Source organism: Orycteropus afer, unplaced genomic scaffold (assembly GCF_000298275.1).
Source record: "Orycteropus afer afer isolate SDZICR_OR568_19922 unplaced genomic scaffold, OryAfe1.0 scaffold00928, whole genome shotgun sequence".
NCBI lineage: Eukaryota > Metazoa > Chordata > Mammalia > Tubulidentata > Orycteropodidae > Orycteropus > Orycteropus afer.
Window position 1 is genome coordinate 448,374 of NW_006922515.1, and position 15,182 is coordinate 463,555.

The following is a 15,182-nucleotide window of genomic DNA, read 5'->3' on the forward strand; positions in this document are numbered from 1 at the left end:
CAATCACATTCCCAGTAAAGGTGCCAGCTCAGCCTGAGACAGCCCTTAACCTGAAGATTGGGCTCAATTGGAACCTCTAGTGGAAACTTAGTTACCAGCATCCTAGGTGACAAGGTTGGCTGGAATGGAGCTTTGAACCAGACCCTGGCTTCAGCCACACCCTGATGCTCAGACCACAGTACACCCAATTTCATCAACTACTCCAATTCACTTGCAAAGTCCTGGTCATGACCAGTAGAATGAACCCATGATGGGGAGGCATCATGGGGATGGAGCCACGGAATGCCCTCCACAACTATTAGCTACGAGACAGCACCACTGCCATCATCTTCAGCAGCACCTACCCCTACCAAGTCTGTATCGATGACATGACATCCTGCTTCCCGATCCCCTCTTTTAGTCCCAGGGTGAGCCTGTCTCTTCGTCAGAACATTTGACTTCATCACATGGGTCCTCCATACCTCCCAGCCTGAGCCCTTCAAACAGGGAAGTGGTCCCTGGATCAGAAGCCGAGTCTGGCACTCTGTCTTGAGGTTCCTCCTATGAGATTCCCAGAAGTACATAGTGGCCTCTGGCCTTGAGTGAGCCGGCTCTCCTCCTTCTCCCTCTTGGGAGGCTTCCTCACCTTCCCAAACCTCCTTTCCTGGGCTGGGACTCTTGGAAGCCCCAAAAGTCTCTGCAGACTGTGGACATGGGGGTTGTGAGGGGGAGAGACCAGCCTCACCCAAATGGATCTGTGGGGTGTTCAAAGCCCAGTCACATGTTCCAAGTGCAGGGCCAGCGAGAAAGATGAAGCCCCTCTACCAGATGCAGCAATAGCAGTCACAACTGCGGCCTCAGACATGGCAATGACGACAAGGGAGGCGCAGGACCAAGCAGGGTCCTGTGGGGTCGCTAGAGGCTTCAGCCATTCCACTGCATCCAACCACAGCAAGCTGGAGCCCCAGGATGGAGAGTGCAGCCCGTGCACCTGGCACACAGCCACCTATCTGGGTGGCTCGTGTGTGCCTGTCACGCTGGACTGGTTTCAACAAAGCTTCCAGATGGAGCGAGACTAGGAGTCGCCTTTCAGAAATCAGCCTATGAAATCTCTCTGGGTGGCCAGGGTCCCACTGGGCAGCCCATCCCCCAGATGACTAGGCCTGGGGAGTGGTTTGCTTTTGTCCTCGCTAATCAACAAGGAAAGCGCCACCAGCCCCATCTCTCAGACACAGTCATGTAGCCGAAGTGAGGGGCTCCAAGGAGACCGCACTGGGCTCGAAATCTGACCGCAGACAAGCCCTCGCCATCAGCTCCCAGACATCATCTGTGGATAAAGCTGCCCCAGCTGTAGGGAGGTCTCCAAGGCAGGATCTGCTCCCACAAGCCACCATTGGGCCGGGACAGCATCCATCAACGGCTCACGCCCAATAAGAGGTGAGCTGGCACGCATAGCACGTCGCAGTGGCAGGCGCCTGGTGCTCAGGGGCCTGCAGCACCTGCTTGAGGTTTGGCCTGGCAATGCACTACTCGCCCAGCTCCACCGCCTCTGGGGGCTTGTGGAGGGGGATTTGTAGGCTAGCAGGGGGGAGGAGGCTGGTCTTACGTGAGTGCCGAATGTTCTCCAGGCACATGCCTGTCCAGCTCTTAGCCCGCGCTGTTCAGAAGAGGGGTAGCCAGGCCTGCAGATGCTGCGGCCGCACCGCCTGCTTAGGTGGGCATGCTGGGTGCCTGGACCTGAGGTGAGTGGGCGGCCACGAGGAGACGCCCACTGGGTGCCCGGCTCCACGACAGTGCCCCCCCTCACCCAGTCCTTCGCCTCTGCCGTGCCGCCCCTTCTCCCTTCCCTGCCCAGGTCATTGTGTGTGAGGGGGTGCCATGGTGAAGTCGTATAGGGGCAGCAGCCAGGCAGGTAGTGGTTAGTGGACCCTGAGTGGTGGGAAGGCGGTCAGGCGCCGGGGCTCCGAACGCGCCTGGGGCTCTAGATGCAGGCGCTGCGCCTGGAAAGGGCAGGCGCCCGGGCCGTGGATAGCAGGGCTGAGGAATGCCATGTGATCCTGGCTGGGTGGTTGCATTTTAGCCTGAAAAGACAGCGGCAGTGCGCTGGAGGAGGTTGTGGCAACCAGGCCCTGTGTCCTGTGGGGGAACTAGGGACCTTGCCCTAAGGCCAGTGTCTAGCCTCCCAGGGAGGAAGGGGGAAGACACGTGGCCACCACTGGGGTTTCTGACACCGGGCACCACGGATGGGGGGGGGTGTCTGCCCAGGGTTCCCTGGAATCCTCGTCGAGGCATAGGGGGCACACCTGGCAGTGAAGTCTGCTTGCCTTGAGGAGGCACCCCTTGTGATTACTGGTCCCTCACACCTGGTAGGGACTGTGTGGAGGGGACACCTGGCCAAACCCAGTCCAATGTTTGTGGAACCCTGGCTTCCCAGGGCCAGGCAAAGGGTGGAAGGGGGGTTGGACAGTCCCCCAAGAAATGACTCCCCACATCATAAGGGAGACGTGGCCTCACCCACACAGACCAGCCCAAAAGCTGGGCACTTGCCTGGGGAGGAAGCTGGGAGGTGGCCCCTGTTGGGATAAGGATGGCCGGTGGCAAGGTCATATTTGAGCTGCAGTGCTTGAAGGGCATGGCGTGGCATGACATGACTGGATGGGAACTACGGGCAGAAGGGACGCGGCACCGAGAGGGTGCTCGAGTTTGGCGGGACTGGGCATGCTTGGAAAAGCCCTGGGTATGGCCAGAAAGGCAGTGCGGCCACCTGCTGGGGACTGTGGGAAGCTGGGGGCACAGGTCCAGCCTCAGCCTCCTCTTCAAAAGGGGAGGACACACTGGCAACTGTGCGACGGGAGATGGGCATGTGCCTAGGGTAGAGCTACCAAGCTCCTGGGACTGTCCTCTAGGCACCTGATCCTTGTGGGCGGGCCGTGGAATACCACCCTCAAGGACCTGTTCACATAGTGACGTGGACATTTGAGAGCAGTCCGCGTGAAGGCTTAGGGTGTCCATCTCGTTGGTGAGCAGGGTATGGGTGGTGGAAACACACGCCCAGGAAGAAGGTCCCTCCTAACCCTGGATGCTCTGTGGAGACACTCAGGGCCTAATGTCTGTTCTGTACAGTCCAGCCTGTCCTCTGGGGCAAGAGTGAACTGAGACACAGTTGCTGTCCCTTCGAAGGCTGGGGATTCCTGGTGCTCTGAGATGTATGCCCAAGGGGTTGGGTGGTGTCCTGCCTCAAAGTTGCCAGGCTCAGGTAGAGCCTTGGGCATCTCTGAGGGCCAGGCACTGACCTCACACTGGATGGCTCTAGGTTCATTCCAACCCGTGACCCCACAAGGGAAACAGCCCTCTGCCGTGTCTGACCCTGTTCACACGTGTACTTCCTGCACACTGCACCCTAGAGGCTCGGCTTCCAGGGACCGTCCATTTGTGTCCCCTCTTACAGAGGAGGCAACCAAGGCTCGGACACCAAAGTGAATTAAGTCTCCCAAGTGCTTACAGATGGGGACGGAGTGAGGCCTGCCCTTCACCCCAATTGCCTATCGCCTCTGATATCCCAGGTCCAGGGCCTGTGCCCACCTCCGGCCTGGTGACACAGCTGGGGAGGACCAGCCTAAGCCAGCCTGACGGAGTGGAGGGCCAACCCAGAGCAGCCCCTCAGATGGTGTCCCGAATAGTTTGTTCCCCGAGGGCCACCTTCTGTGCCACTGTGGCCAGTGAGAAGAGAAGTTCCCCTACCCCAGCCTCCTGACCAGACCCTGCCGGGGCCACCATCCCACTCCACTTCTGTTTTTGGTCAGTGGCAAGAGCTTTCTGGAATTGGACCACGATGATGTGAAATAATAGCGGTGGTGTTGGCTGGGGGCGCACTTAGACCTTGCAAAGAGAAAACAGAGAGGCAACCCTGACTGTATGTGCCATGCAGCCTGAGCCTTTCAATCAGGGAAGTGGCCACTGGATCAGAAGCCGAGTCTGCCAGTCTGTCTTGAGGTTTCTTCTATGAGCTCCCCAGAGGTGCACAGGGGCCTCTGGCCTAGACTGAGCTGGCTCTCCTGCTTCTCCCTCTCGGGAGGCTTCCTCACCTTCCCAAACCTCCTTTCCTGGGCTGGGACTCTTGGAATCCCCAAAAGTCCTGCAGACTGGGTGCGTCGGGGTTGTGAGGAACAGAGACCAGCCTCACCCAAATGGATCTGTGGGGTGTGCAAAGCCCAGTCACACATTCCGAGTGCATGACCAGTGAGAAAGATGAAGCCCCTCTACCAGATCCAGCAATAGAAGTCGCAACCCCCTCCTCAGACACAACAACGACGACAAGGAGGGCGCAGGACCAAGCAGGGTCCTGTGGGGTCACTACGAGACTTCAGCCATTCCACTTCATCCAACCACAGCAAGCTGGAGCCCCCAGGTTGGACAGTGTCAGCCCGTGCACCTGGCACACAGCCACCTCTCTGTGGAGGCTCGTGTGTGCCTGTCACTCTGCACTGGTTTCAACAAAGCTTCCAGATGGAGCGAGACTAGGAGTTGCCTTTCAGAAATCAGCCTATGAAATCTCTCTGGGTGGTCAGGGTCCCACTGGGCATCCCATCCCCTAGATGACTAGGCCTGGGGAGCGTTTTGCTTTTTCCCAAACTAATCAAGAAAGAAAATGTCACCAGCCCTATATCAAAGACAGGGACATCTAGCCGAGGTGAGCGCCTCCAAAGAGACCGCACTTGTGTCCTTGTGTGAGTGCCAACTGTGCTCCGGGCACATTCCTGTCCAGCGCCTCAGCCCACGCTGTTCAGAAGGGGTGTTCCAGGCCTACAGAGGCCTCTGCCGCCACCACCGCATGGTGAAGTTGGTCACGCTGGGTGCCTGGACTTGCGGTGATTGCGCCGCCACGAGGAGACGCCCACAGGGTGCCCAATTCCTGAACAGTGCTGCCCCTTCCCCAGTCCTTCCCTTCCACTGTGCCTCCCCTATCCCCTTCCCTTCGCAGGTCATTGTGCATGAGGTGCTTCCTGAGGGGGTGCCAGGGTGAAGTGTGAAAGGGCGGCAGCCAGGCAGATACTGGTTATTGGACCCCGAGGGGTGGGCAGGCGGGCAGGCGCAGGGGCTCGGGCCGCACCTGGGGCTCTGGATGCAGGCCCTGTGCCTGGAAGGGGCAGGTCCCCGGGACGTGGATAGCAGGGCTTAGGAATGCCATGTGATCCTGGCTGGGTGGTGGTTGTTTAGCCTGAAACGTCGGTGGGAGTGCGCTGGAGCAGGCCATGGCAACCATGCCTTGTGTCCTGTCGGGAAGTAGGGACCTTGCCCTAAGGGCGGTGCCTAGTCTCCGAGGGAGGAAGGGGGAAGACACTTAGCCAGCACTGGGGTTTCTGACACCACAGACGACGAATAGGGGGTGGTGTCTTCCCAGGGCCCCGCGGAATCCTTGTCGAGGTGTGGGATCACACCTGGCAGTGAGGTCTGCTTGCCTTGGGGAGGCACCCCTCGTGTTCACTGGCTCCTCGCACCTGGTAGACCCTGTGTGGTGGGGACTCCTGGCCAATCCCGGTCAAATGTTTGTGGAACCTTGGCTTCCCAGGGCCAGGCACAGGGTGGATGGGGGCTTGGACAGTCCCCCAAGAAATGACTCCCAACACCGTAAGGGAGACGTGGCCTCACTCACACAGCCCAGCCCAAGAGCTGGGCACTTGCCTGGGGAGGAAGCTGGGAGGTGGCCCCGGTTGGGATAAGGATGGCCCATGGTCAAGGTGATATTTTAGCTGCAGTGCTTGAAGGGCATGGCGTGGCATGACATGACTGGATGGGAACTACGGGCAGAAGGGACGCGGCACCAAGAGGGTGCTCGGATTTGGTGGGACTGGGCATGCTTGGAAAAGCCCTGGGTATGGCCGGAAATGCAGTGTGGCCACCCGCTGGGGACCGTGGGAAGCTGGGTGAACAGAGCCAGCCTCAGCCTCCTCTTCAAAAGGGGAGGACACACTGGCAACTGTGCGATGGGAGATGGGGATGTGCCTAGGATAGAGCTTGCAAGCCCCCGGGGCTGTCCTCTAGGCACCTGATCCTTGTGGGCGGGCCGTGGAACCCCCCCTTCGAGGACCTGTTCACGCAGTGACTTGGACACTTGAGAACAGTCCCCGTCAAGGCCCATTTACGTGTAGTTAAGGTCCTTGTCGGTGTGACCACTGTCACCATAAGTGTACGGAGCATAGGTAAGTGTACCTAGGGTCACGGTCTCTGTGACCAGCATCACTGTAATTGCAAGTGGCTTAAGCAAGTTTAGCTAAGGTCCCTGTCACTGTGAACTACTCCAACGTAATTGTAACCAATTGCAATAAGTCTAGCTTAGGTCCCTCTCACTGTAACGAACAATACAGTAAATATCAGCAGCTAAGGTATGTTTAGCAAATGTCATTGTCATTGTGACAGACAACACCTTAACTGTAACTAGGAATGGAAAGTCAATCAGAGGAGACTTTCAATTTTGAAATGGTCATTGCAACCTTACTTACCTAAGGTAAGTGTAGTTAAGTTCGCTGTCAATGTGACCAGCATGACCATACCTGGAGTCAGATAAGGTAAGATTAAGGTCAGTGTCACTATGAGCAGCATCACCATATATGTAGCTCAGTAACATAAATCTAACCGAGGTCACACTCAGTGTGTCCAGCATCACCATAACTGTAACTAGCTAAGTTAAATGTAGCTACGTTCCCTGTCAGTGTCACCAGTGTGACCATACGTGAAAATAGCTAAGAATGAGGTCACTGTCAGTGTCACTGGAGTCAACCTAACAGTAGCTAATGTAAATATACCAAAGGTAATTGTCACTGTGACCAGCATCACCATTACTGTAACTAGCAAGACTAAGTCTCATTATGGTCACTGTCAGTGTGACAAGTGGCACCATATTTCTAACTAGAGAACGTAAATATAGACAGGGTCTCTGATGATGTGACCATGTGCTGTAAGTGAAACAAGGAAAGGTAAGTCTAATGAACATCACTGTGGCAGTGACCATCATTCCTGTAAGGGTAATGAGCTAATGTGAGTGTAACGATGGTCACTTTCACTATAACTTGTGACACCATCAGTGTACCTACGAAGGCAAGTGCGAGTAAGGTCTCTATCGGTGGGACAAGTGTCAATATAACTCTAAGTACTTAAGGAAAGACAGAGTAAGGTGACTGTCACATTTTCTACGATGAATGTAACTGTACCATTAAAGTTTCACTAAGGTTACTATCACTGTGACCAGCGTCATTCTAACTGTATCCCTCTAAAGGAAGTGGAGCTAAGGTCACTGACAGTTTGTGCAGCATCACCATCACTTTAATTAGGTATGATCAGTCTAGCTAAAGTCACTGTCTGTGTGCCCAGCATCACTGTAAATGTAAATAATTCAGTAAGTGTAATAAGTACACTGTCAGTATGACCAATATCATCCTAAGAGTAACAAGCTGATGTAAGTATCGCTGAGGTAGCAGTCAGTCCCCTAACCTCAGTGTAACTCTATGCAGCTAACGTCAGTTTAGCCATGGTCAGGGTGATGAGATTCACCGTAACTGGAACTAGCTAGTGGAAGACTAAGTAAAGCACTGTCATTGCATCCTGCCTCACCATTATTACCTAACTAAGTCTCTCTAAAGGCAAATCAATATTGCATGTGTCACTGTAAGTGTGACCAAGTGCCCATTAATATAACTAGCTAAGGTAAGCCTGCCTAAGGTGTGGTGGTCAACGTGGAGTTTGAACTTGGCTTGGCCTGGGCGAGTGACTGGGCACCTGAATGTAGTATTCCCCATGATGAGACTGGTAGACACTCCACTGTGAGTTGCTGAGCTGCATTTGGGTATGTGGTCTGCTCCCTATACATAAGAAACAGCTTTGGAAATGGTCTCCATCTTATAGCATGCTTGAACCCTGTGTGTATCCATCTCCTTGTCCAGCCGCCTGCCATGCTCTGCCCAACATGGGACTTTCAATGGACTTGAATGAATGGACTGCCCTGTGGTTTGGTCAAATCTGAGTGGCGCCTTTTGACTCCTCTACTTTGGACTCTTCAGCCTCAACAGTCTACAGTTGTCTGTGTGAAGAGAACCTCTAGCTCCAGTGGGCCAGTAGAAAGAGGCACATCTGAAGCCAAAGGCTGAGGTGTTTCCACCCAGCCTCTACTGCCTCGCACCTGGAACTTGGACTTAAAGCCTCGAAAGTGTAAGAATAATCTCCTACTCGGTAAGGCCATTTCATTTGTGGTATGTTCTTGCCAGAGCAGCACCGGGAACACAGATTATAAGGATAGTCTCGGTCACAACCAAAAAGGTTATTGTAACTAGATAAGACAAGAGTAATGGATCACATTGTGTCACCCGGTTACAGTAACTCTAACTACCTAAGAGTATTTTCCTAAGGATAAGTTCATTGTGACCTGCATAACGGTCTCTTTGGGTAGCAAAGGTCAGTCTTGCTACGGTCACTGTCACTATCAAGGGCATCTCCTTAACTGCAACTAATGAAGATGGGGGTCGCTAAGGTCAGTGTCAGTGTGTCCATAATCCCAGGCCCTATAACTGGGTAACATAACAATCACTAGCTAAGGTCACTGTTGCTGTGACGAGCATCACTACAAGTTTAACTATCTATGGTAAATTGAATTCAGGTCACTGCCATGGTTAGCAGCATCACCATAGCTGTCAGTTAGTAACAGAACTGTAGCTATGATCACTGACAATTTGAACAGCATGATGGTAACTGGAACTAGGAAAGGTAAGGCTAACTAAAGTCATTGTCCCCGTGGCCAGCATGACAGTAACTGGAACTAGCTCTGGTAAGTGCAAGTGAGGTAACTGTCAGTGAGTCAAGGGTCAACACACTAATAACTACTTGAAGCAGGTGTAACTAAGTTCCCTGTGAGTATGAAAAGAATCACCATGTTCCGAGCTAAGGTCACTCTCTCAAATCACTGTCACCCTTACCAGCATCATCCTAACTGAAACCAGCTAAGGTATGTGAACCAAAATGCACTATCATTGGGAACAGCATGGCCATCACTTTAACAAAGGTAAATGTAGCTGAGGTCACTCACAGTGTGGCCAGTGTCACCATAAGTGTCACGAAGAAATGGAAGTGTAGCTGAGACCACAGTCAGTATGACCAGAGTCCCAGTAAGAACAACTAGCTCATGGAAGCTTACCTAAGGTAACACTGTGCCTACCATCAATGCAACTGTAATGATCAAAATTTAGTTTTTCTGAGGTCACTGTCAGTGTGACAAGCATCAGCGTAAGTGTAAGTAGCTAAGGTTAGTCTCAATAAGGCACTCTCACTGTGTCCAGCATCACCCCGAATGTAACTAGATAAGGTTAGTCTGATAAAGGTCACCATAATTTTACCTAGCTAATGTCAAGGTGTTGAGGTCACTCTCAGTGTGATCAGCATTACTGTAACTGGAATTAGCTAACATAAATTTGTCTAAGGTCATTGTTATTTTTGCCAGCATCCCCATGTCTCTAAGGAGTGAACCTAAGTGAAGCAAAAGTCACTGGCATTGAGAGCAGGGTCACCATAAATGGATGTCTCAAAAGAAGGGTAGCTACGGTCCCATGAGCTTAACTTACTAACGTATTTGCAGCAAAGTTCAGTGTCGTTGTGACCATTGGCAGCATAAATGGAAGTCGCTAAAACAAGAATAGCTTTGGTCACTATCACTGTGACGAACTCCACCTTAACTGTAAGAAGCTAAAATAAGTCTAGCTTTGGTCATTGTTCATGTTCCTAGAATCAGCATAAATGTGACCAGCCCATTTAGGTGTAGTTAAGGTCACTGTCAGTGTGACCAGTGTCACCATAATTTTACATGGCATAGGTAAGTGTAGCTAGAGTCACGGTCTCTGTGACCAGCTTCACCGTAATTGGAAGTGGCTTAAGCAAGTGTAGCTAAGGTCACTGTCCCTGTGAACAGCACCAACGTAACTGGAACCAATTGCAACAAGTCTAGCTTAGGTCCCTGTCACTGTGATGAACATTACAATAAATGTCAGCAGCAAAGTTATGTTTAGCAAAGGTCATTGTCATTGTGACCGGCAACACCTTAACTGTAACTAGGAATGGAAATTCAAGCTGAGGACACTTTCAGTTTCGAAATGTTCATCACAATGATAACTACCTAAGGTAAGTGCAGTTAAGGTCGCTGTCAGTGTGACCAGCATGACCATACCTGGAGTCACCTAAGGTAAGACTAGTGTCATTGTAACTGTGAGCAGCATCACCATATATGTAGCTAGGTAACATAAATCTAACCAAGGTCACTCTCAGTATGTCCAGCATCACTCTAACTGTAACTAGCTAAGTTAAGTGTAGCTAAGCTCAGTCTCAGTGTCACCAGTGTTACCATAAGTGGAAGTAGCTAAGAATGAGGTCACTGTCAGTGTCACTGATGTCATCCTAACTGTAACTAATATAAATATACCGAAGTTTACTGTCACTGTGATCAGCATCATCATAACTTTAACTAGCAAGACTAAGTCTCATTAGGGTTACGGTCAGTGTGAGCAGCATCACCGTACCTCTAAATAGACAAATAAGTATAGATAAGGTCTGGTGATGTGACCTATGTGCTGTAAGTGAAACTAGGAAAGGTAAATCTAACTAAGATCACTGTGGCAGTGACCATCTTCACTGAAAGTGTAATGAGCTAATATGAGTGTAACGATGGTCACTTTCAGTATATATAACTTGTGTCACCATAGAGTATAACTAGTTAAGGGAAGTGTAAGTTAGGTCTCTGTCGGTGGGACCGGTGTGAAAATAACTGTCAGTAGTCAAGAGAAGGCAAAGAAAGGTGACTGTCACATTGTCAACCATAAACGTAACTGTACCAGCAAAGGTAAGTTTCACTAAGGTTACTATCACTGTGACCAGCGTCATTCTAACTGTATCTCTCTACAGGAAGTGGAGATTAGGTCACTGTCAGTTTGTGCAGCATCACCTTCACTGCAATTAGATACGGTCAGTCTAGCTAAAGACACTGTCTGTGTGCCCAGCATCGCTGTAACTGTATATAGTTAAGTAAGTGTAAGTAAGGACACTGTCTGTATGACCAATATCATCCTAAGAGTAACAAGCTGATGTATACTTATATCTGAGGTAGCAGTCAGTCCCCTAGCATCAATGTAACTCTATGCAGCTAACATAAGTTTAGCCACGGTCACTATGATGAGATTCACCATAACTGGAACTAGCTGGTGGAAGACTAATAAAGCAGTCATTGAATCCTGCCTTAACATTATTGCCTAACTAAAGTAAGTCTCTCTAAGGGCAATTGAATATTGCATGTGTCACTGTACGTTTGACCAAGTCACCATAAATATAACTAGCTAAGGTAAGCCTGCCTAAGCTGTGGTGGTCAACGTGGAGTTTGAACTTGGCTTGGCCTGCTTGAGGGGCTGGGTAGCTGAACGTAGTATTCTCAATGATGAGACTGGTAATCATCTCCAAGGTGGACTCCACTGTGAGTTGCTGAGCTGCTTTGGATATGTGGTCTGCTTCCCATACATAAGAAACAGCTTTGGTAATGGTTTCCATCTTATAGCATGCTTGAACCCTGCGTGTATCCATCACCTCGTCCAGCTGCCTGTCATGCTCTGCCCAACTTGGGACTTTCAATGGACCTGAATGAATGGCCTGCCCTGTGGTTTGGTCAAATCTGAGTGGTGCCTTTTGACTTGTATATTTTGGACTTTTCAGCCTCAACAGTCAACAGCTGTCTCTGTGAAGTGAACCTCAAGCTCCAGTGGGCCATGAGGAAGAGACACATCTGAAGCCAAAGGCTGAGGGTTTTCCACCCAGCCTCTAGTGCCTCGCACCTGGAATTTGGACTTAAAGCCTCTAAAGTGTAAGAATAATGTGCTGCTCAGTAAGGCCATTTCATTTGTGGTAAGTTCTTGTCAGAGCAACACCAGCAAAACAGATTATAACGACATTGTCTCTCTCACAACCAACAAGGTAAGAAAAGAGTAATGGATCACATTGTGTGACCCAGTTACAGTAACTGTAACTAGCTAAGAGAATTTTCCTTAGGATACGGTCATTATAACCTGCATCAGGGTCTCTTTAGGTAGCAAAGGTCAATCTTACTATGGTCACTGTCACTGTCCAGGAACCTCCGTAACTGCACTAATTAAGATGACGATAGGTAAGGTCAGTGACAGTGTGTCCATGATCCCAGTAACTATAACTGGGTAATGTAACAATCACTAGACAAGGTCACTGTTGATGTTACGAGCATCAGTACAAGTTTAACTATCTATGGTACATTGAGTTCAGGACACTGTCATGGTTAGCAGCATCACCATAGCTGTCAGTTCATAACAGAACTGTAGCTCTGATCACTGACAATGTGAACAGTATGATGATAAATGGAACTAGGAAAGGTAAGGCTAACTAAAGTCATTGTCCCTGTGGCCAGCATGACAGTAACTGGAACTAGCTCTGGTAAGTGCAAGTGAGGTAACTGTCAGTGGGTCAAGGGTCAACATACTCGTAACTAGTTGAAGTAGGTCTAAGTTCCTTGTGAGTATGAAAAGCATCACCATGTTCCGAGCTAAGGTCACTCTCTCAATTCAGTTTCACCTTTAACAGCATCACCCTAACTGAAACCTGCTAAGGTATGTGAACCAAAATGCACTATCATTGGGAACAGCATGGCCATCACTTTAACAAATGTAAATGTAGCTGAAATCACTCACAGTGTGGTCAGTGTCACAAGTGTCACTAGGAAAGGGAAGTGTAGCTGAGACCACTGTCAGTATGACCAGAGTCCCAGGAAGAACAACTAGCTCATGGAAGCATACCTAAGGTAACACTAAATGTGCCTACCATCAATGCAACTGTAGTGATCAATATTTAGTTTTTTGGAGGTCATTGTCAGTGTCACTAGCATCAGCCTAAGTGTAAGTAGATAAGGTTAGTCTCAGTAAGGCACTCTCACTGTGGCCAGCATCACCATGAATGGAACTAGCTAAGGTGAGTCTGATAAAGGTCACCATAATTTTATGTAGCTAATGTCAAGGTTTTCAGGTCACTCTCAGTGTGATCAGCATCACTGTAACTGGAATTAGCTAACATAAGTTTGCCTAAGGTCTCTGTCATTTTTGCCAGCATCCCCATGTGTCTAAGGAGTGAACCTAAGTGAAGCAAAGGTCACTGGCATTGAGAGCAGGGTCACCATAAATGTATGTCTCAAAAGAAAGGTAGCTAGGGTTCCATGTGCTTAACTTGCTCACGTAAGTGCAGAAAAGGCCACTGTCCTTGTGACCATTGGCAGCATAAATGGAAGTCGCTAAAATAAAAATAGCTTTGGTGACTATCACTGTGAAGAGCACCACCATAACTGTAAGAAGTTAAATAAGTCTAGCTTTGGTCACAGTTCATGTTCCTAGAATCAGCATAAATGTGACTAGCCCATTTAGGTGTAGTTAAGGTCACTGTCAGTGTGACCAGTGTCACCATAAGTTTAAGTAGCATAGGTAAGTGTAGCTAGAGTCACGGTCTCTGTGACCAGCTTCACCCTAATTGTAAGTGGCTTAAGCAAGTGTAGCTAAGGTCACTGTCCCTGTCAACAGCACCAACATAAATGTAAACAATTGCAACAAGTCTTGCTTAGGTCCTTGTCACTGTGATGAACAATACAGTCATGTCAGCAGCTAAGGTGTGTTTAGCAAAGGTCATTGTGACCGGTAACACCTTAACTGTAACTAGGAAAGGAATGTCAAGCTGAGGACATATTCAGTTTCAAAATGTTCATTGCAACCGTAACACCCTAAGGTAAGTGTAGTTAAGGACGCTGTCCGTGTGACCAGCATGACCATACATGGAGTCACCTATGGTAAGACTAGGGTCAATGTCATTGTGAGCAGCATCACCATATATGTAGCTAGGTAACATAAATCTAAACAAGGTCACTCTCAGTATGTCCAACATCACCGTAACTGTAACTAGCTAAGTTAAGAGTAGCTAAGCTCACTGTCAGTGACACCAGCATGACCAAAGGTGGAAGTAGATAAGAATGAGGTCACTGTCAGTGTCACTAGAGTCATCCTAACAAGAACTAATGTAAATATCCCGAAGGTCACTGTCACTGTGATCAGCATCACCATAATTTTAACTAGCAAGACTAAGTCTCATTAGGGTCACTGTCAGTGTCACCAGCATCACCGTACCTCTAACTAGACAACATAAGTATAGATAAGGTTTCTGGTGATGTGACTCATGTGCTGTAAGTGAAACTAGGAAAGGTAAGTCTAACTAAGATCACTGTGGCAGTGACCATCTTCACTGTAAGGGTAATGAGCTAATGTGAGTGTAACGATGGTCCCATTCACTATAACTTGTGTCACCATAAGTGTAACTAGTTAAGGCAAGGGGGAGTAAGGTCTCTGTCAGTGGGACCGGTGTCAAAATAACTGTCAGTAGTTAAGAGAAGGCAAAGTAAGGTGACTGTCACATTGTCTACCATCAAAGTAACTGTACCAGCGAAGGTAATTTTCACTAAGTTTACTATCACTGTGATCTGCGTCATTCTAACAGTATCTCTCTACAGGAAGTGGAGCTTAGGTCCCTGTCAGTTTGTGCAGCATCACCTTCACTGCAATTAGATAGGATCAGTCTAGCTAAAGTCACTGTCTGTGTGCCCAGCATCGCTGTAACTGTTAATAGTTAAGTAAGTGTAAGTAAGGACACTGTCAGTATGACCAATATCATCCTAAGAGTAATAACCTGATGTATACTTATATCTGAGGTAGCAGTCAGTCCCCTAGCATCAATGTAACTCTATGCAGCTAACATAAGTTTAGCCACGGTCATTATGACAAGATTCACCGTAACTGGAACTAGCTAGTGGAAGACTAAGTAAAGAACTGTCATTGAATCCTGCCTCACCATTATTGCCTAACTAATATAAGTCTGTCTAAGGGGAATTCAATCGCATGTGTCACTCTAAGTGTGACCAAGTCACTATAAATATAACTATCTAAGTTAAGCCTGCCTAAGGTGTGGTGGTCAACGTGGAGTTTGAACTTGACTTGGCCTGGATGAGTGGCTGGGCAGCTGAATGTAGTATTCCCCATGATGAGACTGGTAATCAACTCCAAGGTGGACTCCACTGTGAGTTGCTGAACTGCTTTTGGGTATGTGGTCTCCTCCCCATACATAAGAAA